Source organism: Mastacembelus armatus, chromosome 21 (genome assembly GCF_900324485.2).
Source record: "Mastacembelus armatus chromosome 21, fMasArm1.2, whole genome shotgun sequence".
NCBI lineage: Eukaryota > Metazoa > Chordata > Actinopteri > Synbranchiformes > Mastacembelidae > Mastacembelus > Mastacembelus armatus.
The window spans coordinates 8,342,258-8,368,033 of NC_046653.1; the positions used below are offsets into that span (position 1 = coordinate 8,342,258).

The following is a 25,776-nucleotide window of genomic DNA, read 5'->3' on the forward strand; positions in this document are numbered from 1 at the left end:
CAGTTTCATTTCCAGCTGTGAATAACTGCTAAGGAAAATGAGGAGAGATTAACCCCCAGTAACCGTCTTCCTTACTCCTAATACTCTGGCAATATCTACAAGACAACCAACATTTTTATTTTGTCCTTTGTTTGGAAAAGCCCAATTCTCAAATAAGAAACGTAATATGTAATAAATGAATGTAACATGTAAATGTAATAAATAATAGTACATCCACTGTCCAAAAGCCTGTTGGTAATCCTTTTTGTCATCTCCACAACAGAACCCCATGGCAGGGATTGATTACTGCTCTGCTGATTCCTAAGGACCCGCTGGGCTGTGCAAATGCCTTTTCACATGGGGTCCATTTTTAATGTGTCAAGTTAGACCTAAGGCATATTGGCTATGAACTAAATTACAGACACATTGCTCTGATAGTAGGAAAAAAAAAACACTTTTTAGGCTTTCGGGTGCAGTTGTTGATGTAGGGTTTGGCTCATTCCTCTGATTCCTTAAATGGCAAATGTTGCCTGTTGGATGTAGACACTGCACTGTTTCAGGGTGGTATTGTGTGAATGTCTTCTTTTGGCTCGACAATAGTGGAAAAAGATGTGTTCGATGACAGATGATGGTATATGAAGGTCGTAGTTCTAATTAACACTAAGGCGTCTATCTAAAAACATATCGGCTACTGACATATTTATTTGTTGAAGGCCTCTAGTGTTGCATGACCAATTATGATCTTACCACAGTGAAATATTATTCAGCTAATTCTTGTTTGAGTGAGGTACTGTTACATCAGCTCAAGACTGTGACAGAGTTTTAAAACTGTTGTAAACAATGTGCACTGGATTTCTGGGAAAGATTATTTCATGTCTGCAGTCTAGCAGCATGTAGTGAAACATAACTTGTCTAGCTCTAGAGTTGTAAAGAGATGGTGTTTGAGCTAACACACTGAGACCTGACCTGCATTCTGCCAAGAGCTGATGAGCTTATCCTACACATAGGTTGATCTTGTGGTAGGGAATTGGCTGTTTGTGCTGGCACATCACTTTATTTTGCAGTGCCTTGGTGAGCACTGTCATGCACCACGGTTGGGTGTCCCTGGATCTGTGGATAGCCAGGACAAAAAAAAAAAAAATACTATCACCTAAACAATAACAGGCTTCCTATTACTGTCAGAGAAATGCATCCCATTATACAAGTGCAGTTTGACATTAGATGGTGCAATACTCACAGCACAGAAGTATTGCTTATCAAAACAAACTAAATGAAGCCAATCTGTGACGTGTCAATGATAACTCATTGAGAGCAATCAATGAGAGCAAAACACTGTTTTCCAAGTACACAGAAAACAAAAAGAACAGTGTGTTTACAAATGCTGTTTTCATTATTCCCATGTCTCTCTAAGCATTCTCATAAGCTTTAACTGACCTTCAGGTGATACTAATCATCTGTAGCTAATTACTGGTCTATCTGAGTAAACAGTGTTTTTTTTTTTTCTATACTACAATCCAAACATTAATCATCACACACAAGTGAGGAGTTGTAATGAGTTAGATAACAATAATTAAAGTTTGAAGTATGGACTATTAGTTGTACTAGACAGGGCACTTTTAGCATTGTTAATTATCTAAGGTGATGTTTTCTAAGCAGACAAACATATCTTGAGTTTTGAGTGCTTCAGAAATAGATTCATCACCAGCTCTTATCTTACATATACAATAGATTGAACAATTATTCCACCAAGCTCGCCCACATCATAAAAGATATCTCTTTACTCTCACCTCACAGTACCCTTTAGTGGTGTCTAGTCTAATAGGTGCAACCCATTTATTACCATTACCATTATATATATATATATATATATATATATATATATATATATATATATTAGCTCTGTCCCTATATACTAGCAGTGTTGATACCCACCCAGTTGGCTGTATGTTTTTTTTTTTTCTTTTTCCAAAAAGACAAATAGTGTCTGTTCTCAGGGTGATGCATGAAAACCTTTCTGTGAATTACATCCACATTTCCAATCCAACTCACCTGCTGCTTTTGAAGTCTTTCTTCTTATAGAAAGAGTAGCGATAGCATAGCATTTAACAGCCATTTTATAGTTCCTTTCAAAGCAAAGTATGAAAACTATTTCAAAAAGTGCTGTAATAGCAATACATACAAAGAGGAGTGGACACAGCAACACTGAATCCTTTCTTATCCAGCAGCTGCATTGTTAAAAAAATAAAGTATGCTGTCCATCCATTTTCTATACCCACTTATTCCTTAACCAGGGTCACAGGGATCTGCTGGAGCCTATCCCAGCTCTCTTTGGGTGAAAGGCAGGGGTACACCCTGGACAGGTCACCAGTCCATCACAGGGCCACATAGAGACAAACAACCTCACACACTCACACTCACTCCTATGGGCAATTTAGAGTCACCAATCAACCTGACATACATGTTTTTGGACTGTGGGAGGAAACCAGAGCACCTGGAGAAAACCCACACAAGTACAGGGAGAACATGCAAACTCCACACAGAAAGGCCGGGTTGCAAACCCAAGACCTTCTTGCTGTGAGGAAACAGTGCTAACCACTCATCCACCATGCTGCCAACATTCAAGGCTGCTGCAGGGGCCTTCTGTGTGTGAGGCAAACATGTTAACCTCTACAGGAACAAAGTATGCTGTGTGTAGGTATTTTCTTGTGGATATTAATACAGAAGTATGCAATGTAAGGGTAAACAAATAAAACCAGATGCTTTTTCATTTCTGTTATTTTGACAATTTAGAATAAAACTGTACTAATTGATTTATTTTCACTTCAGGACACTATGGGGAAGTGCAACTTTTGCCAAGTGGGCAAGTGGTCCAGATGGAAAGGCATTACCAGATGGTGGATGCTAGTGGAGAGGAACAGGCAGGGTATAAGTCATAGATGGAGGGGGAGTGTCTGAATGTTTGGACCTATTCTTGCAAAAGAAGTTGAACCACAGAGCTGCAGAATCTCTATGGTGCAGCGTGACTTTTATTTTTTTATATTTTGGTTTCCCCCCACCTTCCCTTCTTAAACAGTTATTTTCAAGGACTGCTGGGTAAGTCAGGGAATAGCAGTCAATGAGGTTTGGCAGATGCTACAGATGTTTTCTGACAGATGGGCTGACTTGTTCCTCATGTGGGAGGTGATCTGCATTTCTACAGTAAAAAACAGGTCACATGCTCAAAAAATTGGCATCAAAGTACTCTGTGGGCCTTTCCTGACATTTTCTGGGAGCCATACTGCTTTAAAATGAGCTGCTACTCCCTGTCACAGGGTAATAGATAAATCCATTGTTACTTGATAGTTTTTGCATATATGAACGTCTGAGTTCATAATTACAAGTTACACATGTATGTGTGTATGTTCAAGTTTATGTGATTATCGTAAACTTATTCTGTGGCTGTCAGAACAGGAAACACCAGAGGGGGATGGTGAGTGTATAAATATTCCATTTTAAGTTGTTCACTCTTTTATGACAGTGTGATATTTGGTGAGGTCTGTGTGGGGTCATTTCAGTGGGGGGGACATCACTTGATTAGAACCATTCATCAAGTCTGTGTGGAGGGGAAGGGCATGATTACCAAATTGGGCAGTGTGTTTTTTTTCACTTCATCTTCACATTTGACAGATCTGCTCTACCAACCCCATCAATCATGCCATGGAAAACTGTACAAATGAGTCATTTAATATTAAATTGGCGTCCCTTTAGCCCATGAAAAACATTGAAACTAATTTCTTGTTAGGCACCAAAACAATTATTCTCAAATTGTCACTTTAGTTTCAGCACTTTGGGTTCTCTCACAGGACTAGCTCAGTTAGAGATTAACTAAAACATGCAGAATATATTCGTTCCAGACCTCTATCATTTCATTTCCATCCATCCCTCAGAGGATGCTCATAGCTAATTTGCCCTTGAAGCTACATTTTCCTTGTTAAGACTGGAGGGCTCTTCTTTCATCTCAGCCTTGCCTGTACTGCACATTTGGAGTGTGCCTGATGTACTGTATGTGTAGCGAAAGGCCAAAAACATAGGCAGCTTTGCATAGAGAGAAAAATGGATATGCTGTCATATTCTTACAGAGGAAAGAATTATTTTGTATCCCGCACATTGCCTGCTATGTTTGGCTAACATCTGCCATTAGAGTGAACAATTTCTAGGATATTCTGCTGTCATTTAGAAGCAAATGTCTCTACAAAGGTTACTCTGTGAGGTGTCTATCCAAAAATTATGGGGTTACCTTTTTAGTCCTTGCTTATTAGGAGTGTTCGTAAATAAGCAATGCTGACAGAGGAAGCACCCTTGTGGTCTTGTGAACTGAATATATGTAGAAAACTAAATCTGTGGGAAACAACTGAGCCATATTACTATGTCTATGAAGAACATATAATAACATTAAGCTGTATGCTAATTGCAAAGGCATTATTAATAGAGGAAGAAGGGGGAGGGGTAATACCTTTATTACCATGGTTCAAGGAGGAATTTTTTCTTAATTATTTTTTGTTTGTTTATTCATCAGGGAGCATAGAGATAACATGCATATAAGGCATCTACAGTAGCTGAAGTGAATTTACAGTCCAGATTCTTTTGAATTAAGATTAAAACATTCAAACACTTAACTTAAGAGAAAAAAGAACATATTAAACCAACTGTGTACATGTGTATATACAAGTATATATGTATATGTTGTACAGGATTATTTTAACATTTACATAAAAGTGGGATAGTGTACTGTATGTTATTTTATTTATGGAGGTACAACATTGAGAAGTGAATCCAAAACACCCTGGAGAAAGATGACTGACCAAATGTAGTCTTTAATATTGATGGATTACTACTAGGGCAAGGTCATTGATAGTATAAAGTCTTGGTTTTATTGATGGGAATTTTAAATGTGGTATATGTTACACATAAGGTAACATAATGTAAGAAAAAAAAAGTAATTTTGTTTTCAGGAATAGTGGGTCCTTTAATAAGTTATCACATATTAAAGCACCCTGTATGGTAATATTATTGCTCTTCCTTCAAAGTAATATAATGGGTATTTTATTACTTTCCCTTAGGGTGGAGTATTGATTTCAGAAGAAGGGTGCACAATTAAGTTGTGGGTTCTTCAACTAATAAATAAAGTAAAAACTGCAACTGTGGAACTATATACATGAATCTAGCATGATGGCGTACCATTATAATGGTAGCCTAAAAAAGAATTAAAAATGTGATGCAAATGATTGTTGCTATTGCACTAACCCATTTTAAATTACACACTGGGGGATCAGGTACTTAATCACAGACAATATTATATTTTCATTGTTTGCCTAAAATAATCCTGTCCTTGACTGTTTTATTTTTGAAGTTTAAAATTTACAGAGAATTAGGAATACTGCTTTAATTGCACATTAACTGGAAATAACAATGTAATTAAACATGAAAAAAGGAAATGTGTGGCTGAATCATCTCCTTATCTAATCAAAAACAGTAAAGTGGAATTTGTTTACAAATCATTTAACATTTCTACATTTTGAATCTGAGTATAATATGGCAATTTCATAATGTCTGTTATGTATATATCATAGTTTTTCCAGCACTTCAGGTAGTTTTTCCAGCACTCAATAGTGTGTATGGCCACATAAAGCTTCAGCTATCAGAGGGTCACAGAAGCCTTTAGTGTTTGTAGCCTGAGAGCCAAAACACAGGGCAATAAAGTCGACAAAGCACTCGCTGCTGCTCATAAAGCTTACTGCTGCAAGTGCATGGTAATGATTGAAGTCAAAGTAGGTGAGCATACCAACATTTTTATCAACTCAGACTTTTTCTAATTTGCAGGCGGCTGAGGGAGTATGACAGCACTGTTTAGTGAGTTTCTAGACTCAAGCTTCGAATGCACATTCCCTTTTCTGGCCTCTGTGTAAGTTATGTCCAGGCTGTCACCAGTTAACACCATGCAAAACTGATCTAATGGCATGTGAATAAACAATATCACCTACCAATAAACAGTAACATTAACTGATGCATTTGTAGTGAGACATTGTTTTTTTCCTATAAGAGCCTTCAAGATAACAGTAGTTTACTAGGTGAAGCACAAGAAAAGTCATCCGTTGCCTAAAAAAGAATATTTGTAGTGTGTGTGTAACTTAGAATTGGACTAATAGGATCTTTTCCAAAAGACATTATATAGGACTGTCTCCACAAAACAGAATACGGCTTTTAAACATGGTAGAATCACAAGAAAATAAGAGTAGATGCTGACAGGATTGAGCTTGTCCACAAGAAATGTTGTAATACCATGCGATCGGATGACAATGGTTGCAGAAGGTGCTTTGTAGAGTTAGAGCTTAGTGTGGTTGGCTGTTAGTGTTAAAGCCAACCAGATAGAAGAATAAATATAGGATATTTTTTATGTCCATTATATGTCATCATTGCATCACATTTGTAAGATGCAAAATAACATCCATCCATCATCTATACCCGCTTATTCCTTAACCAGGGTCACAGGGATCTGCTGGAGCCTATCCCAGCTCTCTTTGGGTGAAAGGCAGGGGTCCACCCTGGACAGGTCACCAGTCCATCACAGGGCCACATAGAGACAAACAACCTCACACACTCACACTCACTCCTATGGGCAATTTAGAGTCACCAATCAACCTGACATACATGTTTTTGGACTGTGGGAGGAAACCAGAGTACCTGGAGAAAACCCACACAAGCACAGGGAGAACATGCAAACTCCACACAGAAAGGCCAGGTTGTGAACCCAGGACCTTCTTAACCTCAAAGGTCCACTTGCTAGCATTTTTTGGAGCTCATGAATCTCATTTATGCTGTAGTAGAAGCTTTTCCTGTCACTATTAGGTGTAGTTGAATCATATGAATACTTGTGACGCTAAAGACTTGTTTGATGTCTACATTAAAAGCAGCAGAGCATTCCTTTAAACACTGGTATTATACAGGTTTTCCATTTTGGAAACTGTGACACGCGTCATTTCAGGTTCTGTTGTGCTGAGTGTGGCGTACGGCTGGTGAGGGCTAAAGATGCCAGGTGGGAAAACATGTCAGGCAGGAAGAGTGGGAACTAGAGTCACCTTGCCTGGGGGAGACGAACTTATGCCTTTTCTGGAGTACCCCGGTGTTGGTGCTGAGGACATGAAGCCGGTGACTCATGCTGGCCCAAGGCCACTGAAGTCTATCACCTTCTGATGGCCATTTGCCCATTGGTGGAGAGACACTTTGACTGCTGGTGCCCAGGGGCTCAGCCTCATACTCTGAGCAGGTGGCAGGAATAGACTGCCAGTGGGGAGGTCTTTTTTAGCGCTAGGCTTGATGAATATGAAAATCTTAGAATATTTCTGCTTTGCACTGAGGACATTCAGTTAACTCATTTTTAATTACTATTTGTTTAAGACAATTGATGGCTTATAACAGCAAGTGACAAAATATATTGATTCTCTGATTATTAACTCTTGACTTATTACAGTAACATGCTATTGTGGATAAAAAGTTAACAAAATTAACAAAATAATCCACAGCTGCTCTAATGTGCTCCAGTATAACTGCTTTTTGACTAAATAAATGAGATTGACTAGCCTAGATTTGAAATTAATATGAATAATCAACAATACTTATAAGCTATTCCTCATGATAAATGAATATTTCAAAATAAAACTTTTTTTTCTTTCTTTTTTAGTTCGCTGTTTTGGTGTTTGAAGGAGCTGCCACACATTATCTGATAGGTGTTTGTCGAGATGCTGCAGTAAGCTGAATGGTGCATATGTGAATCCTTGGTGGTGTGTGGGGTTATTAATTGAGAACATCAATAACTACGGGCCCCATTCCTCTCTCCAGAGGAGAACATTCATCATGTGAGGTCAGCGCAACCAGGCAAGAGAAAATAGGGCAGATTTGATCATAGTAAGCAGGATCTGAACCAGAAACCTCCCCTACGCTCACTAAAGTGACAAAATGTCATAACATTAGCTACTCTTTTCTGTGAAATTACTACATGTTTCGGCCTGTGGTCATGTGCATGGGTGACAAATCCAGTCAGGTGTTAGAGATATCTTGTTTTCTGTATCCTTTTTGTCTTTACACATTTGCGGTAAGAGCTTAAATGTTATGTTAAAATAATAAATGTTTGTACCAAATCTGTAATAATGATTGTAATTCATACTTTTTGCTTGCACAAACAGTGTTACTGCACTTGTTATGGCCAACTAAAATCTAATTACTGGAATTGCATTATTCATCTAATGCTTGCACATAATGCAAACGTTAAATCAGCATCATTCCCAAAAGAACTATTAACCATCAAGTTAATTTTATGCTAGCAAGTGCTGACTACCACATTTTTTTTTTTTTGCCTGTTTGAAAGGGGTGTAACCCACCCAGAACACCCAGAATTTCCTTTTTCCTGAGTGCCATGCACAAAATATTAGAGCTTTCCTATTTATTTATTTACTGCATGTGTAGCTTGTTTTTTTTATTACAAATATTCAGTATTTTTATAACTGCACATATTTTTATTGTAATTAAATATCCTTAAAAGAGAAGTGAAATGTCACATTTTATCTAAGAAACAGACTTTTTAAGTGCTTAACTGACATACGCTCAAAATCAGTGCACTGAAACCAAAGCAATGAACTTTATTAACAGCTTCTTTTTTCCATTTTACAAATTTATTGTGTACTGCACAACCCTTTTCTTGCTTTATCAGCAGCAGGCAATAAGATCCATATGATCAATGCAATCAAGTTTGAATGAGGCATCCTTTTTAATAGGACTAGTAATATCACTGAAAGACCAAAATAATCAAACAAGAACACTTGGATAGAAAAAACACACATTTGCAAGGTCTATACAATTGAAATCCTGTGTGGCTGCACCATTCACACACCCCTCGGAAAAGCTCTGACATCAGCCATTGTTAAAATGTAACCCAAACCACCTATTACAAAGTATCAGCATTATTACCTTTCTACAAACATTATTATTATGTTGCAAAGATCTGCTGATTTGTTCATCTGTCTATTTGCTATGTGTCGAATGGTTATTTTCATCAAATTTAACATTACAGGCCTGGAATTTTTCTCTTTTCCTACATTGTCCTGTATGCAGATGACTGTTCACTTCATGATATTTACTATGATTGTGAGTCTTTTCTCTAGTGAGGAAATCACTGATAATATTGATAAATTACTGTGTAGTCATGATGATGGTCAAGACAGATACTGTGTCATATAATTTTAAATAACCAAGAATTTAGACAGAAGGCCCATGCCTGTCAGGAGACATTATAAAGGCCATGAGCTGGAGTTTAGCTTCTTCAGTGACAACAAATTGGTATAAAATATAGACCAGTGACTTGTTTTTTTTTTTTTTTTAGAAATAACCATTCTTTGATTGTGCACTTGAGTTTTGCTATAATGTCTCAATACTACATGCACTAAACAAATGAATACCCTAAACTACATTAATGACCATTAAGGTGTGAACGTGAATGTGCTGTGATGGATGAGACTGTCCTCCTGTAAAAAGAAAAGTCTATGTGACACTTGTGTTACCATATTACACCTAACAGTAATATGTTATTATTAGGTAACCCCTGGTGGCCATAGTAATAATGATACAAACAAAGGAGGAAGTTAGGGACATAATATATAGAGCAGCAAAGTGATGCAGACTTTGTGGTCTCATTATCCTGGAAAAATGAGGAACACTACACTGGTTTGCACAGTATTTAGTCCTTCAGAACTCATGGAGGACTACTGCAGTATTGTATTACATGGCATCACTTGTACAAAATTCCTACATTTCAGAGACTCAGGCAGTATTTTCTTTTTTTTTTTTTAATTTATCATGGTAGGTGCATCTGTAGCTGATGTAGCACCAACTGTCCAGTGTGGATATGGGGGTCATTTATTATTGTCCAGTTTAGGAAATTCAGAAACACTAAGTGGCTAATTAGTTTTTTTTTATCTGTTCTTTGGGTGAAATTTAAAGGTAGGGACAAGTGACATATTGTTGTTTAGGATGGAGAATTGTTTTTCACTCTGCAAAAGACAACTCAGATGCACCATCAAGTCCATGATAAATTAGGTCATATAACTAAACAGTCCTTTATCCATCAGCCATGTGATTACTTAACATGGCACAGTGTTTGCTTACACGTGGTCTGTAAGGCTGAATTTTGAAAAGGGTTGTGTCACTCTTCATGTTTTATCTTGGTTTCTCCTACTTCTGTTTGGATATCTGCCTGTGTTTATCTGCTACACACAATTTGCTCTGTGGAGATAATTGGAAAATGAACATACAGTAACTGAAGTGTTACTTTTTAAATGATTTTGATGATACCCTTTAGTTACTCAAAAACATTTTGTTTCAGTGGTTTAAATCTGGACACTCCAATGGACTAAATCCACAAAATTACATGTGCAATATACTGCATATACAAACATGATCAATTTTGTTAGACATACATGTCTGCAAGGAACACACTCCTCCTCTCACTGTTACACCTATGTTAAAGAAAGCAAGCGGTTCACCTCAGTTCATGCTGGCAGCAGGGCCAGGATTTGGCATAAACACTGTGAATCGCATGATCGATCTGACCTGATGTCAGAGGTGTTTGCGAGCTGTAGTTTCATGCTTTTTTGACAAGCAGCCTTTAGTGCAAATGGGTCTGAAACCATATGTGATATCATCTCTACTAAAATAAGACAACAACAGAAAACACAATTCTAAGCAAAGCATTTTGTTATATTTAATCACAGTTTTTTGCCAATTAATATCTGATTGATTTTCATATTGTAATAAAACATCTACATTACATTATTTGAGAAGTTTTGAACATTTTTTTGCATTAATGTCACCCAGTTTTGTTTTTAGTTCAGACAAATCAGATTCTGATCTGAATATTAATATCAACTTAGTTTGACTGCACTTTCTATCACTCATTCTTCTGTTACTCCCAAAATCCTGTTTTGACTCTTCACAGTTTTGATTTCATACCTCACAAACCTGTGCTGAGGACTAAAACTCATATTTTCTTTTTCACCATTGTCCTTGATATTAATTTTCAGTGTTCACACTTGAATGATTTCAAATGCTGGGGCTACTCTATGTTACAATTTTAAAGGAACACACTAGTACCTGACTAAAGCAATCTAGCCTTGTCCTTAGTCAAATCCATGAAGCACAAAAGTCATGAAACTTCTCTCTAGTCATTTCCAATTTTTCTAGTGTTTCACTGAAATATACTGTTAAATAGTGACTTCACAGCCTAACAGGCTTACAGACAGGAACATCCAGAAGTGCAAACTAATGTTTTTCACTAAATGAAGTCATATATTGAGTCTAGTGCTACCACACCTGTTTCCTGTGCCAGACAAAAAAAAAAAAAAAAAAAGACAATTGGTGAAAGTGACTCATAACTGCAGTGCATGTTGGATATGAGTATATGCTGCATCACTTACCTGTAGGGCTTTTTGCTTTAGAGTTTAAGTGAGATTGTTACTTGACTTGTCAGCAAATGAGCTGTAACATGGTTTTTATATCTTGTATCTAATAAGGTCTTTATCAAAGCAACATTTCCACAGGCGTCAATTCAGGTGTTGATATAACATTGCCCTGGGAGTCCAATGAAGAATATGTTATGTGACCAAAACCTTCAATATTGATCTGTGTTCCTTTAAATCTCCTCATATTACATCATTACTTTGTTGTTTAGGCAATATTGCCTACAAGGAGGATTCATTCATACTCAGTGGCATTCCTCTCCTGTTTTCCCCTTTTCTAAACATTATATTACTTTGAACAACTTATATTTTGAATGACTTTTTCATCTCTCCGTCCAGGACCCCACCGTGCAGGCACTGTTTTGGCAACACGACTGTGTCTTAGAGGGATAGCAAAATGCCAGCCCTTATTCAAACCTCACAAAACAGCTACTAGCTATCTTGCACCTCTGAAAATGAGCCATGAAACAACCCATGGCTTACATTTTGACATTGCTGACAGCCAAACGTTAAACAATTCCAAGAAGAGAGCTGATGAGAGAGGAACTCCCAGTATGCTCAAATTCATATTTTACAGAGTTACTGTCACTTAAGGCAAATTTTGGTATTTCTCCTTCAGATTTCACCTGATAAAGGATGGCTAAAAAGGTGTCTTTATTTATTTTTCTGTTACTTTTCCACAGTTGCAGAAATATTCTTAAGACTTTTCCTGTTTATTTGTTGTCATGCCCTTCTGCTTAAAAACGGAAACTAATTAAACAGCCTTCAGAAAGAGCACCCCCTAATGCTGTCCTCCAAACTTTGCATCAAAGTGCCATTATAGTATTTTTCTGGTTGCCACTCAGTGAATTGTATGAGTACCCATACAAAGTACAAAACCCTCTCTTTACCTGTCATGTTTGAAAGCTTGAAAGCCTTTCTCATCTTTTCAAAAGGAGGAATTGCTATTATTTGTCTTGCAAAGCTTGAAAGCTTTCAGCTTATTTTTCCAAGAAGGAATTACTATAATTCATTGAACAATAAGGAACACAAAGCTGAGGTCTTCGACAGAAATGGCAAAAATGTCAGTGAAGAGTATAGGACAGAAAAAAAATCATGCCTATTCTAGAGTAGACAGACTGAGGCTGACAGATCAGTCTGCTTAAATCTAAGGCTGACAATAAACAGTATCACTTGCGTTAACATTTACTGACGTAGCAAGTACTTTGACTGCGTTCTTTGACTGAATGCTTGCTGAATATTATTGTCAGTGTGTAAATGTTACCCTTGGGACAAATTCCCCACCCTAGACACCCAGGATTACATATCCAGTCATATCCACTCCTCTTTATAATATTTTATGTACCTGTTTATACAGCACTGTGTCAGGCATACATCAGGTCATACCTGTAGTGTTCAGCTTTGGCTTCATCAACTGCACCAAAAAGCCTAAATAATTATTCTGAATATTTCTAGTTTTTTTTTCCTACCCTCAGTGTACTGTACTCTGAAAATAAGAATCAGCAAACCATGATGGCTCACAGGTAGCCTGGTTTATTATTTGCCTGAGACTAAGCTCATACTGTGTGACTGTTTCATTCTTAATCAAATTCCATTAAAAATGTAGTAGGTAAATGGGCCTTGTGAAAAGAATCACAATTAGGAAACACAATGTCTCCTAAAATCAAAATGTTTATTACATGTTCTGACGTGCACAAATCAACAAGTGCTCCCTCTAAGCAAAAGGTGAACATAAGTTCAAAGCCCTATATCTGCATCTTTCAGCTGATTACGTTGGGCTTTTTTTCATGGTTTATTTATGTATAGTCATTATAGACTAAACCTTTTTTAAAGCACACACCATCAAAAGGTCATAAAGCAGATTTTTTTTTTCTCAAAAAAGAAAAGTAGTTTAACTTATTGGATTTGGGGTTTCTGATCATTTAATCAGCTTTTAATATATTTGTAGTTTCTACCTCAACAGAAATTTGCTCTATTTGTGCAATAGATTCGCACTGTTTCATTGTGCTGCTGTGGCTTACTACAATCCTCTATGTGGGTGTATTATGAATATTCTGCTGACAGTATTGGAAAGTGAACGACAAAAAATAGATGGTAAATATCTTTCTGATTTTGTAGAAAAACCCTGAAAAAGACACACAGAGTTAAAGGTTAATTAGAAAATGATTGTTCACATATGACAAAAAAGTAATTCCTAAAAAGGAAAAAAAAATCAAGGTAGGAGATATTGTACAAATATTTTAAAAGTTCTTTTCAATTCTGACATTATATGCAAGTTAAGACATTAACCACTAGAGGTTTTTTCCAAGTTAGTAAGACCAAACTTACACTTGTAGTTATTCATAAAAATAATTGGAGTTCAACTATTGTGTTGATGCAAATGGAAGTTGATCTTAAACATCATATGAATAGAAATCTTACAATGTAGAGTAGACATTAAGATGAAAAAAAAAACCCAAACATTTCCCCTGGGTTAACTATGCAAATGCTGTGATTTGTTTTTTCCGGAGGCTAATGGACCTCATTACTAAACTTACTAATCTAAGATCAATTGTGCTAAGGTTTGGTAACAAGGCAAGGTACCTTAAATTGAAGCCCATGCAACTTGTTATTTTTATGTTTAATTAGCCTCATCTTTTTAGCCTGTCACCACTGTTTTTTTCTGTGAACACTTGAACTCATCATTATTTTAGGAGAGTAATGTGAAGCATTTGTATTCTTTGTGGAATCTGTTTATTACTAATTTATATTGCATTGATTGGACATTACTGATGGGTCACTAGATCGAAACAACCCACTGTATTCGATGGTTTCCTTCCAGTAAGTATTGGGTAAATTTAACCCATTGTTGTTGGGGGATTTGAACCTAATGAGTTACTGTGTAAGTAAAGCTTCAGGGGACAGAGGAGGAGTGAAAATTGATGGAGGCAGTTCTTCAGCAGTCAGCGGAATCAGCAGCAAGTCTTTTTTATTTCTTTTCTTTTTGAGTTTTAACAATATAAGTCTGTGTGGTGGTGTTATATTCTCTATAGTCTGGAGCTGGAACCACCTTGTCACCACAATGTCACATCATTTTACATAATTAGAGGACACAAGTGGTTATGTGTGTGCCCATGCGTGTGATTATTTTTTTCTTTTCTTTTTTTTTTTTTTTTAAATTGATCCACTGCTGCTCTGAGTTTTGGGTCACATCCCTGAAAGATGATTTCCTGCTACATCATAAGTTCCAGCATTCATAGATTATCACTCTCTTTTGGCCATACCATGTCGGATACAACAGACTGATGCTCACACAAATCTTTGCTCTGTGTTGCCATGACAACTTTATACAGAACAACCTCGTGGTTCCTCTTCAGGCATTATTAGAAAATATGTTGGAAATAGTTCTGCTCTTGGGAACATTTTTTTTAAAATATATATATATATAATTGGAAATGCTAAAGGGTAAAATGATCTGTGATTGGTGTGGTTGGTTCTATCAGAAATCAGGGGTGGTGTTCACATTATTTCTAAGCTACCATGACAAACAGCATGGTGAAGTGACTTTAAATTTGTTCCATGTGCTGTATTATAAATACACACATTTATTTTCTCACTCTGTTAACTGATAACAAGTACCTTGGGCCTGTATGGCAGAGCTGGTGAGCTCACTCCAGCAGTTCTTCCAGTTGATAAACTGCAACCCTCCAAATTTTCTGCAGTGTTTTGCTACAGTGTGTTTCATAGTACTGTTTTTGTTGTTGATGATGCAGTATTTAATACCCGGAAGGTCATAGAAGCTGTTTTACTATCTTTGCAGTGAACAGGTACTGCATAGTGCTCCACATGTTAACCAATATCCACAACTTGTTGCCAAACTTGTTAATTAGCTATATAAAGGTCATATAACAAGTAATGAAGCGAGTTGCACAATTCCATTGAAACTAGTCATTGTTCTTGGTAATTTGGAGCAGTAAGGCCAGGCTGTTATTTTCACACTTAATTACACTAGAGAGTGCATGAAAAATCACAGCTTTCACTGGACATTACTTTGCATTTATTTATTGGTACTACTGTAATTCTATGTCTGGGTGATATACCCAAATCACACTTATGAGTCATTTTATCATTTTTTTCAAGAACATGGTAAGCATAGAAAGCTTGTAGTGCTGCTCAAAATGAGCGAAAGTATAAGACTGAATGGCGTGAATTGGATCGTGCATGTGCTGTATAACATGGGGGTTTTTCATTCTCATATGGGGAGGATCATTACCATGGCATGTCAAAAAAGTCACTGTATCTTTTAATCATTTCTGCCTGTTTTGCACGACGGGGCACATTTGATGACCTTTCTATTTTATTTCCAGTACTACATGTCATGAATCATAGAGTCATGGAAATGTCAAAACCAGCTTTCACCTTCACATCGCACTCACTCAACAGTGAGAGAGGAGGAGATGCTTAACAATCTCCAATTGCTTATTTCATCCCTCCACCTTCAGCATTGGACACACCAAATTGATTTTAATCAGGTGATAAAGTAGATCTGATCCTCCTTCTGTTGACTCACTTTCATGCCCCAAAGAGGCTGACCTGATCGACTTTTCTGATGGATTTTACTCATAACTGCCTATAGCCCCAGCTCAATACGGACTGTCTTTTTTCATTTTAGTTGCATTCACAAAAGACTGATGCTTTATTGGCATTTGCTGCGAGGTTTCAACTGTTTATTTATTAAATACTTTGATCTTTTAATTCCTGTCTATCTGAGCTTCTCAGGTAGAAAGAAGATGTGAAAGTCTGATAATGTGGGAGAAAGCTTTATTTATTTATATTTTTTAAATCACATTTTGAGATGAGCTGGGAAGATACACCAAAGAGTGACACTGGAATAATCAATTTGTCTTTCTCACTTGCAGATACCTTTATTCATTTTCACTTTTATTTTTATAGTGATGCCTCAAATAGGTGTCTGTTCCTGGCATCTAAATGCTAAAAATACACTTAGCATTGGTGTTCACAGTCCTTTCTAAGGACTGGCGGAAATATAATTAAGGGACCTGTATTTTAATAACTGAGTTACTCTTGTACCACTGACAGTTAGTGACAGTGTCCAAAAATTATAATTTTATAAGCTAAATCTCCAGTTTACTCAGAGAAACTACAGTATTTCCATCCTTAGACTGACAACCAGTTAACTGGTTACATCAGTTAACTATTAAAAGTTTTTTTCTGCTTGTAAAACATTTACTGTTAACTTTGACTGTAACTGAACAGTTTAAATTAAACTCCAAATAACTACATTTGGAGAACAGACTAAAAAAAGCAAAGCGAAAATGTTGCAGCCATTCACCACTTACTTTCATCTGTTCTTTAATGAAAGCACCACGTCAAACAATTAAAGACTACCAGATTTGCATACAGTAGACTGACACACAATCCCCAAAGCTGTGATATTCAGAATCCTTTATTGAGAAATGATTTCCATTTTAAAAAATGACCTTTATGCAAAGTTAAAGGGCAGATGCAGCTTCAGATCCATCATTTTATCGTCACCTGTCCATCTGAGTTTTTGTTTCAGAACACATCTCAGATCTAAAGTCCCTTTGGAAATTTCAAAATTGGAATAATATGATAAAAGTGCTGCAGTGAGCCCAGCGTACACTGGCAACAATAGACTGGCATTGAAATGAATATGAAAAAATGCTCCACCGTGTGCAGAATACCTGATTTGTCAACAAGGTCATAGGTCATGATCAATTTGCAAGAAATACCTGAATGTTTTTTTGCATTCTCAGTTCATTCAGCATTCTTTAGGGGTTTACATATAAGCCCATAATTCAAATTACAATATATATCTGTGGGGCAAAAAGTCTGTTCTTCCTGTTCCATAGCCCTGGAGAAGAATTGAGATATTTTCTCTTTTAGGAAGTATTAATGGATCCAGATTAGTCTTTGCTTCAGGCTGAGATGTGGAAAACACTCGGTTCTCAGCTTTGTTTAACAAGTAATGTGTGTGGCTTATCATTTCCTTGCTTCCATTAGTTTTGGGATTTTCAGTGGATACTAAATACACAGTACATCCACATATATGCACATATGCTAATATATAATTAGTATGTATTGACCACAAAGCAGCATCGCAGTGGCGTTTTACAGCTCTTCACATTGACTGTTGTGATCATTTGTGACCAACCTTAACTAAAAAGTACTTTTGGAACACCAGCAGTATTAGGCACAGGAAGCAGTATAGTTAATGGATGTATGGAAGGATATTTTGTCAGAAGCTCATTATCTTATTTATTTTCTGTATATTGTACATGTAGATTCACAACACAACACTTTGGTTAATTTTGGTTTACATTTGAAAAGAACAATGTAATACTCCTAGAAGTATTTTTTTTTCTAGTTTTTGGTTTATGTCACTGTTTAAAGAGTCACACTGCTATCACAGCTAATAAGGCTGCTTTGTGTTGTGATTTACATTGGAAGAGACATGTTTCCCCATTTCTAATGGAACGGAGCTAATCAGATTTGTGTAAGCTGACACCAAGCTGTGCAACTTCGCAGAATTCACTGAAGAGTAAAGTGGAAAAATTTAAATAAAGGGCAAGTCTATCTTAATCACATGCTTCTATGGTCCTGTGGAAGCCAATGAGACAGAAATGTCACATTACTAATGCAAAGACAGTTACATCAGTGTGCCATTTGCTTATTTCGGCCTTTTATTTAATTTTGCATTTTGACTGGTTAATGCTGATTGAATATGTTTTCTTACATTATGTTTGCAATTTAAAAATATTATTAAAACAAAATACTATCAACATACAGTGAATCCACTAAGACTACTGTCTAGTTTTGTCTTTATAAATAAAAAAGGCCAAAGGTTTCGTTTCAGTGGGCTTGTCAGGCAGCCAGATGACAAATCAGTCTTAAAGAAAATCTTATGGTCAGTCTCATTACACAACTTATCTCTTTTAGGTTAGCTCTTTGATTACTTCTTCTGAAAAGCTTCCTATGGATGTGAAAACGTAGGCCTGCACCATGCTGAATTCAGTATTTAAACTTGATTAAAATCAGCTTCAGTAGGGGATTCGGGGGAAACAAATATCTAACAAAACGTTTTTTGTTTTGCACTTTTATAATTAGTTTTTCATAATATTAGTCTTATGTGAGAAAGTATATTTATGTGGATCTGTGAGATCTTTCTCTAATATACTATCCCTTCCTGTTAGGCTTTTTACTGATATTATAGCACCCACTAATTACTTCCCCCATATACCACAATGTTCACTTTGCTAATTTAAATATTTGTTTTGATGGTGTCATTTGATAATTAGATGTTTGTTATCTGAAATAGGAATTGTTACAGGACTATTGCATAATTCAGATTTAAACCTTAAAATGCATATAACTTAAACTTTAAATTAGGAGATCCATTTTGAGTTTTCAAGGTATGGAGTTGATAAAGGACAGATCACTGGGTGTCTCAGAGTCAGATTTGAGGACAGGGAGGATGTGATCCCTCATCACAACAGCTCTCACTCCACTGCAATAATTCAGTTCAATCTGGAGGCTACACCCAAGGCACTGACATGGCCCCACAGAGTATCAGCCTGCATTGAACAAACTCAGTGGAAACCTTGACTGGCACTTCACCCTCTCAGTCATGACGAAACCCTGTCTGCTTAAGCAGCTATTACTCCACCTGATTGGTAATCATGACATGGAGTTGGGCATAAATCCCTGAGACTGCTGCTGGTTAAGATAGAGGTCTTTGAAGGAACATGGTGATTAGGTGACCTTGGATGGAGCATGGAAAGGGGGCCAGGCAAGGAGAGGCTTCGGGGGATGTACTTTTCTATTATTGGCAGTATAATGACACATTCTCATGCAAATGAAATTCACATACATACTGTCGGCTACATTCAAACCACAGAAAATTTGAGAGCCCTTAAAAATGTGCTGAATGATTTCTTAGAGGAGGAGTGTAGGTTAAAATTCATCTCAATGGTCTTATCAACCTCAGCTCTACTAAACATAGACTTTTAGAATTATTAAGTAAGCATGTGGCCACTTTTTCATTGGATTAATTTTCCTATTTTGGTATGTGGTAAATAAGATAAACATGAATGATTTGCTTTGAGAGTATTTGTTTGAAATATATAATATTTATTTCGTAGTATGTGGTAGTAGCCGGGTAAACATGTACTGCTACCAAGAAAAAATAAAAACAAAAAAAAAAAACTTGTCAATTCAGTATCTGTATTTACAGACATATTTATGTATTTTTTAATGGTCTGGTATCTTTAAATGACATCTCTCACTGCACAAAACTCTTTGATCCTGTTCCTGTTTCTAGATTCCTGCTAGTACAGTGAAGTATACTCACACAAACACATATCTGCTATGGTTTGGTATGGTTGATTTTTAATTTATAGATACATATATGTTTAGATGTGGGCAGAGTGTACCTACAAGCAAACCCAGGTTAAATGCTGTCAATCAAAAGTAGTTACATGCTGTTCTTCAGAGCAGAGTGAATAGCAGCCAGCAGGGTAAACTAGGCAGTTTTGAGCAATGTGAAAGTAGTATCAAAAGGCCAGAAATAACAGAAATCTTGTCTTTCACCATGTGTAACTGCATAGCAAATGTTTCTGTGTTGACAAGATGTGATTTTGGATGAACTGCCTATGTATATATTGGGTGTACTTGGTGGTGTGCAAGTAAAGTATTCAAATTCTAGACCACCATAATGAGAAATGCTGAGAAAATAACACATACTGTAGGGTGAATAAACACGAGAGATTATGCTGTTATTATGTTTCTAAATTTTCTAGGATTACATTTTGATTAAAGGGTACAATAAACCATCCAGCATGGGTACCATATTGTTATTAGCTCAGTCCTCACAATCCACTTGTCCTGCATGTTTTTTGTTGAAGACCTGTTCTTACACATCAGATCCAATTAAGGGCGACACATTTACCTGACACTATAGACAGATCAACTTTCACATGTTGCAGTCACAGATATGTGTAAACGAATTCACACTCTGACCATTCCAATAATTAAAATCAAAACTCTTTAGTATACTTTAATTGGGATGCCTCCAAATGATTTATGGATTGATTAGCAGACAGTCCCCTTGCCCCCCCTTAAGGATTAATATGACTTGCACAATCTGTACATTGTTTGTAAAATATAATAACTTACTTGTCATAATTTGTTAAACATAAATGTAACTGAAAATGTTTCACAATCCTTGTGACTGTAATGCACTATAACATATTCCCTTTCATGTGCAGTAAAGGGGTCAGTAAACATCATACAGCTTAACAGTGCTCTTATGAATCATTCATTGTTTACTCGCACAGGGATTTATGCCAAGGAGCGGGAGGCCATTCTATGATTGTCTTTTGAAACTTTTCATATGGTGCTTCTTTTAATAATTTGTTGACATACCCCTGCTGTTGTAGACCGAATAAAAGTAAAAAAGTGCCCTCAGTTGGTGGTAAAGGTCAGTCAGAATTTAATGAAGGCCCCAAAGTTTTACAGCATTGATTTCTTATGCATTTCATGACTAGCATGCAAAGTTTTAAGCATTGCCAAGGGGGGATGGCTGTGGGTATGAGCTGGTGTTTCCTGGAGCCAGTTATACCTCAAATTCTGTAAATACAATTATTTCACTCCCTTAGAACATCCATAATTTTTCTCTCTGCCACAGTTTTGAGTTGTCTGTGATTTCTAAGAATTATTTTTTTTTTTTTAAGATTTATTGACGATCTAAGAGGACGAGACGTTGGAGTGCTGCAGAATTGACGCTACAGACACACACTATAGCTGTGAGCATGTGTCCACAAGTGCTGTGACATTCTAAAATCGTTCATCAGTGAGCAGAGTCACGGTCCTCTCTCTGCTCTTCTTATTCTGATCAGTCTTGACGTGGATGGCATTTAAGTCTTATAAGCACATAGCGTATTTCACTTCTATAGATATGCTGGTAATAAACGTTTATTATGTAGGTGTGAGGCATCATTGAGATGCCTCACACTACATTGCATCTTTTGGCAGATTAAAGATATGAAGATTAAGGAAGAGGATGCATTATGCTGTTGTTATACTTAATAACCTGCATAGTTTGGCTCACAGCCCTATACGCAACCATAATGCATATGACCTGCACCTGGCAGGATGCTAACTCTGCTCTGACAGTATGAGCAGGTTTAAATTTGCTAATCTATGTCTGTGGATGTGGATGAAAATGTGGTTCTGAGGTCTGTGCGTGTGTGTGTGTGTGTGTGTGTGTGTGTGTGTGTGTAGGCATAAACTCTGCAAGTACATTCCTGGGTCCCTAATTGTGAAACATTATATGTGGATGATTTTACCTTGTAGCCTTGATTTATTTTAGACAATCCATGTGTCTTTGCATAGAATAATCCATCCTCTGACATCAGTTCTTTCGAAGAGTTTTTTGTGAAGAAGTGTTTTGATTTACTTTTTGGAGTACCCATTTTCCCTCCACCAATCCAGTTCAAATACTGATTTTAAACATTTTCTGAAATGCTTTTTAAAAATGACCCAAGCATTTAGAGTTAACATTTCATTATAGGTTTTACATGCTGATGGTGTTGCAGTTTGTGTGTTTTGACCCTTCTCCTACCATTTTCCCTCCAGCCACCTGATGTCCCTGAACTTTCCCCCTGATCACCTGACTCTGCCCACCTGCTCCTCATTCCAGCTGTTTTCAATTTGTCTAATGCCAGATTTTCATAGTTCTTTTCTTCCCTCTGGACCATCACATAGCTCTCAGTTTCCTGTTTGTTCAGTTTGCTTGTGGCTATGTCTTGTCTTGATTTACCTGGATTTCTGTCATTCCAACACCTAAGGGAAATGTCTGGCTCTTGTGTTCATTAACAGGGCTCTTAACTGTGTCTAAACAAAGTAATGTACAGTGAGATATTGCATGTCACCTTTTTGCTCCATGGCAAGTATATAAAGTGGATGTAGCCAGTTAGAAACCCAGAATTTTGATTTTGACACCATTTCTTCTATTTGGAGCCTATTTGGAACTTTCCAAATTAGGAGTTTTGGGGTGTTTCTCTGGTCCTCCTACCATAGGCTTAGGTAACTTATGTATGCTGACCTTGTTAGGGGGGTGATGGCGCAAGCCGGAGGTTATTGCTAATTCCAAGGTAGTGTTTTTCATGAAAGATAATAAAATGTTGCACGACAGCTTGGTTAGGGTACCTCCTTAACCAATGCCAAAATAGATGTGTCCATATGGAAAAAAAAAAATCTGTTCATTATACAACCAGAAATTCAAACTACACTTATGAGGCCAAGAGATGGAGAGAAAAGCAAGTGAGTGAACTATCACTCATCGCCCACACAGCAGATATCAAAATCTTCCATAAGTCATATTAGTGGAGCAATAACTGCATCTATTAGAAGTGGCTGTGACTAATGACTCCTGAGGGAAAAAAAATACAGAATTACTATTTCTAGAAAGATGTTGATGCTTTTTAAATATCAGCCATGATATTTTTGGACCTAGCATCTATTGACCATTAGTGGCTTTGCACTTACCTTGTAATGGCTTCAGACCTCCAGTCTGTCTTGACACTAGCAAGTAACGAAGGCAAAAATAACAACAAAAAAATGTATATATAAAAAATATAATACCCAGCTGCTGTTTTTAGGGAATATCTAAACTATTTTTAGGTAAATATTCTGCAATTGGGCTATAATTGAACTGCCTGATGGTGAGCGAGTGATGTGTTTTCTATCAGGTTTTCAGATATATTGAGCCTCTATTTTCTCTTTTCTCCCAGTCTGGTTCTTGGGTGACCTTGAGTATTCTATAAGCAACACAGGTTTAATGGACTATCACTGACTTGTCAAGTTTACACACATCTTTCCATGTAGAGCCAGGAAAGTTGGGTGAACTGCAAATAGCTTCTCTAAGAAGAAGCTGCTTCACAACCTGCAACTGTAAGATAGGCCTAAGTGAGGAATATTCTCCGACCTGCTTTTTTCAGCTGTATAATGCAGCTAGCGTTTAATTCACCACTCGAGTTGTGTACTGCAATGCCGCTTTTATAACACAGATTTTTTTTTTTTTTTTTTGGAATAGGCCTGTGGCTTACAGCTTATCCACTGTATCATATTGTGAACTTATGTGACTGATGCAATTCAGAGGATTGTATTGACTTAGTGGTTTGTAGCTTACACCATTGGAATTATAACATTGGTAAGGGAGATAAATAAATGAAGACCTAAGCTCTCATGTAATTCAGAATTAATAGGACTGTGCAAATAGGGGACTGGCTGATACGCTGCAAAAATAAAATGAATAGACTTGTGTTCATGTTGCAGTATGCCGATCAACAAAAACTTTGATCAAAATATGTGCAAACCTGCTGAAGGAAGGCCAGCCAGCAGTCTTTGCTGCAAACTGCCTTCTTAGTCTTTGTGCCTCAAAATAGCTCTTTGTTCCCATGAAAATCTGGCACATTTCAAAGGCTCAATGGCTTTAATGAGCCACAATGTTGTGCCAGTGGTAGCTGTTGGGTGTCAGGAATGAAACTCATGATAATGTTTGTTTGCCACTGTGTGTTTCCCACTGTTATGATAATGGAACCAGTCTGGGTTTTTTCCACTCTCTGAAAATGGCTGCTACCTTTACTTTTATATATATATATTCCTGCAGTTAGCACTCATTTGATGTTTGTATAGAGTAATCACCAAAATACATAATGCTGTATAATACTATAATTCTACCCCTCTCTTATGCAAATACAGTGGTACATGAAAGTTGTGTGTTTGTCCCAGAATTGTCCTCTCACCATCATCTGTAGAGACAGTGTCAGGCCTGTGTCAAGAAAAGACTGTTTGGAGGAGCAGAAGGGAAAGATGAATTGACAATCAGAGGTCATTTTCTTGATTCATATTTGGCCCCTTAGCTTTCAAGGTGAAGTGGCATGGAAGAAGGTAGAACATCAATAGGTAAGTGAGCTGCTCTGAGATCCAGGAGCAGTTTATTTCACAGCTGAGGATATGTTCCTCCTAACCTTAAACCCAGGATGTGCTTATTGATGCCTTTTTGTTTTTTGAGGGAAAACGTAAATAATGTAGTCAGCATACCCTGCTCATATACTTCTGTAATGTATTTTTATTGAATAGATTGATGGTATGTTTATATGATGAAATGAAAAATACGATGCATGAATTGGAATACATGTTTCTGACAAAGAAAATGTAAAATAATTATTTCTCAGTAGTATACAGTATATGTCAAAATATTGTTTCTATCTGTCACGTTATGCACAGGCCAGATTTAGTTTGGTGCTGCAATAATATTTATTGCATGTGATAATCCAAATGCATCAGGGTTAACAGCATCATTTTGCTGAAGATCACAAAAATATGTTGCGCCATGGCTGTTAAAAGAAACACATTTGACTGCAGCCAGCACTCTTAGCCAAGTACAAAAATAGCTGAAATAGGCATGTGTGTTTTTATGAAGTTAACAGTGTTTTGAGAAATGTTTGGCAAGATATACTGTTTAGAGGCAAAAATAATGATCCTGGACCAATTTTTTATGCAGTGCACTTCCTTAAGACATGCTTTTTTTTCCCCAGCTCCTCATGACATGCATTTTCTTTAAAGGTTTGATGGCTTTGGAGTGTAATTTTAAGAATGTCCCCTTTAAAACCTGAGAAAAAAGGCTTTGAATATTTCAAAAAAGACCTTGATTTAAATTGTAATAGTTCAGATATATTGCATCAGTGAGAATAGAAGAGGCAGAATGGATGAGATGTATGACCTTTTCAGATTTGTCCCTGGGTAGTGAATTTGCTGGAGGGTGCTAGGGCAGGGAGCAGCGGTGCGTTGAATTATCACTCCCACTGTTCAAACGGCACAGACCTGATCTCCCACTTGCTCCACTCCCACCACTAATGGGTTAGGAACACAGTGGGGAAAAAGATGGCGATAGAGAGGAGGAGGGGGAGTTGGAACCTGTCTGATTGTCTGGGTTAAGCTTAGAAACAAATTACAGTTTTTGCCTGGTGCTGAGAAGTAGTAGCAGCAGGTCACTTTGCAGTGTCAAATCTTTAGCAAAAGCTTGTGTCATTCTTCAAAATGACTGAGCTGTGTCTGTGACAGCTACCAGCAGGAAGCATGTCAACACTTTGATGGGTGATTGCTATATTGAAAGGCTATGATGACTTTTTAGTTGACTGGACTTTCACTGAACTCCCACCAATCCACC

The 25,776-nt window shown here is 37.0% G+C and overlaps 1 protein-coding gene across 1 annotated transcript in view; it reads left to right on the forward strand.

Annotated features, from left to right (window-relative positions):
• The window catches only part of lrp1bb (low density lipoprotein receptor-related protein 1Bb), a 236,311-nt gene that overhangs the window by 37,619 nt on the left and 172,916 nt on the right, over positions 1–25,776 (forward strand). The gene's annotated exons all lie outside the window — the stretch shown is intronic.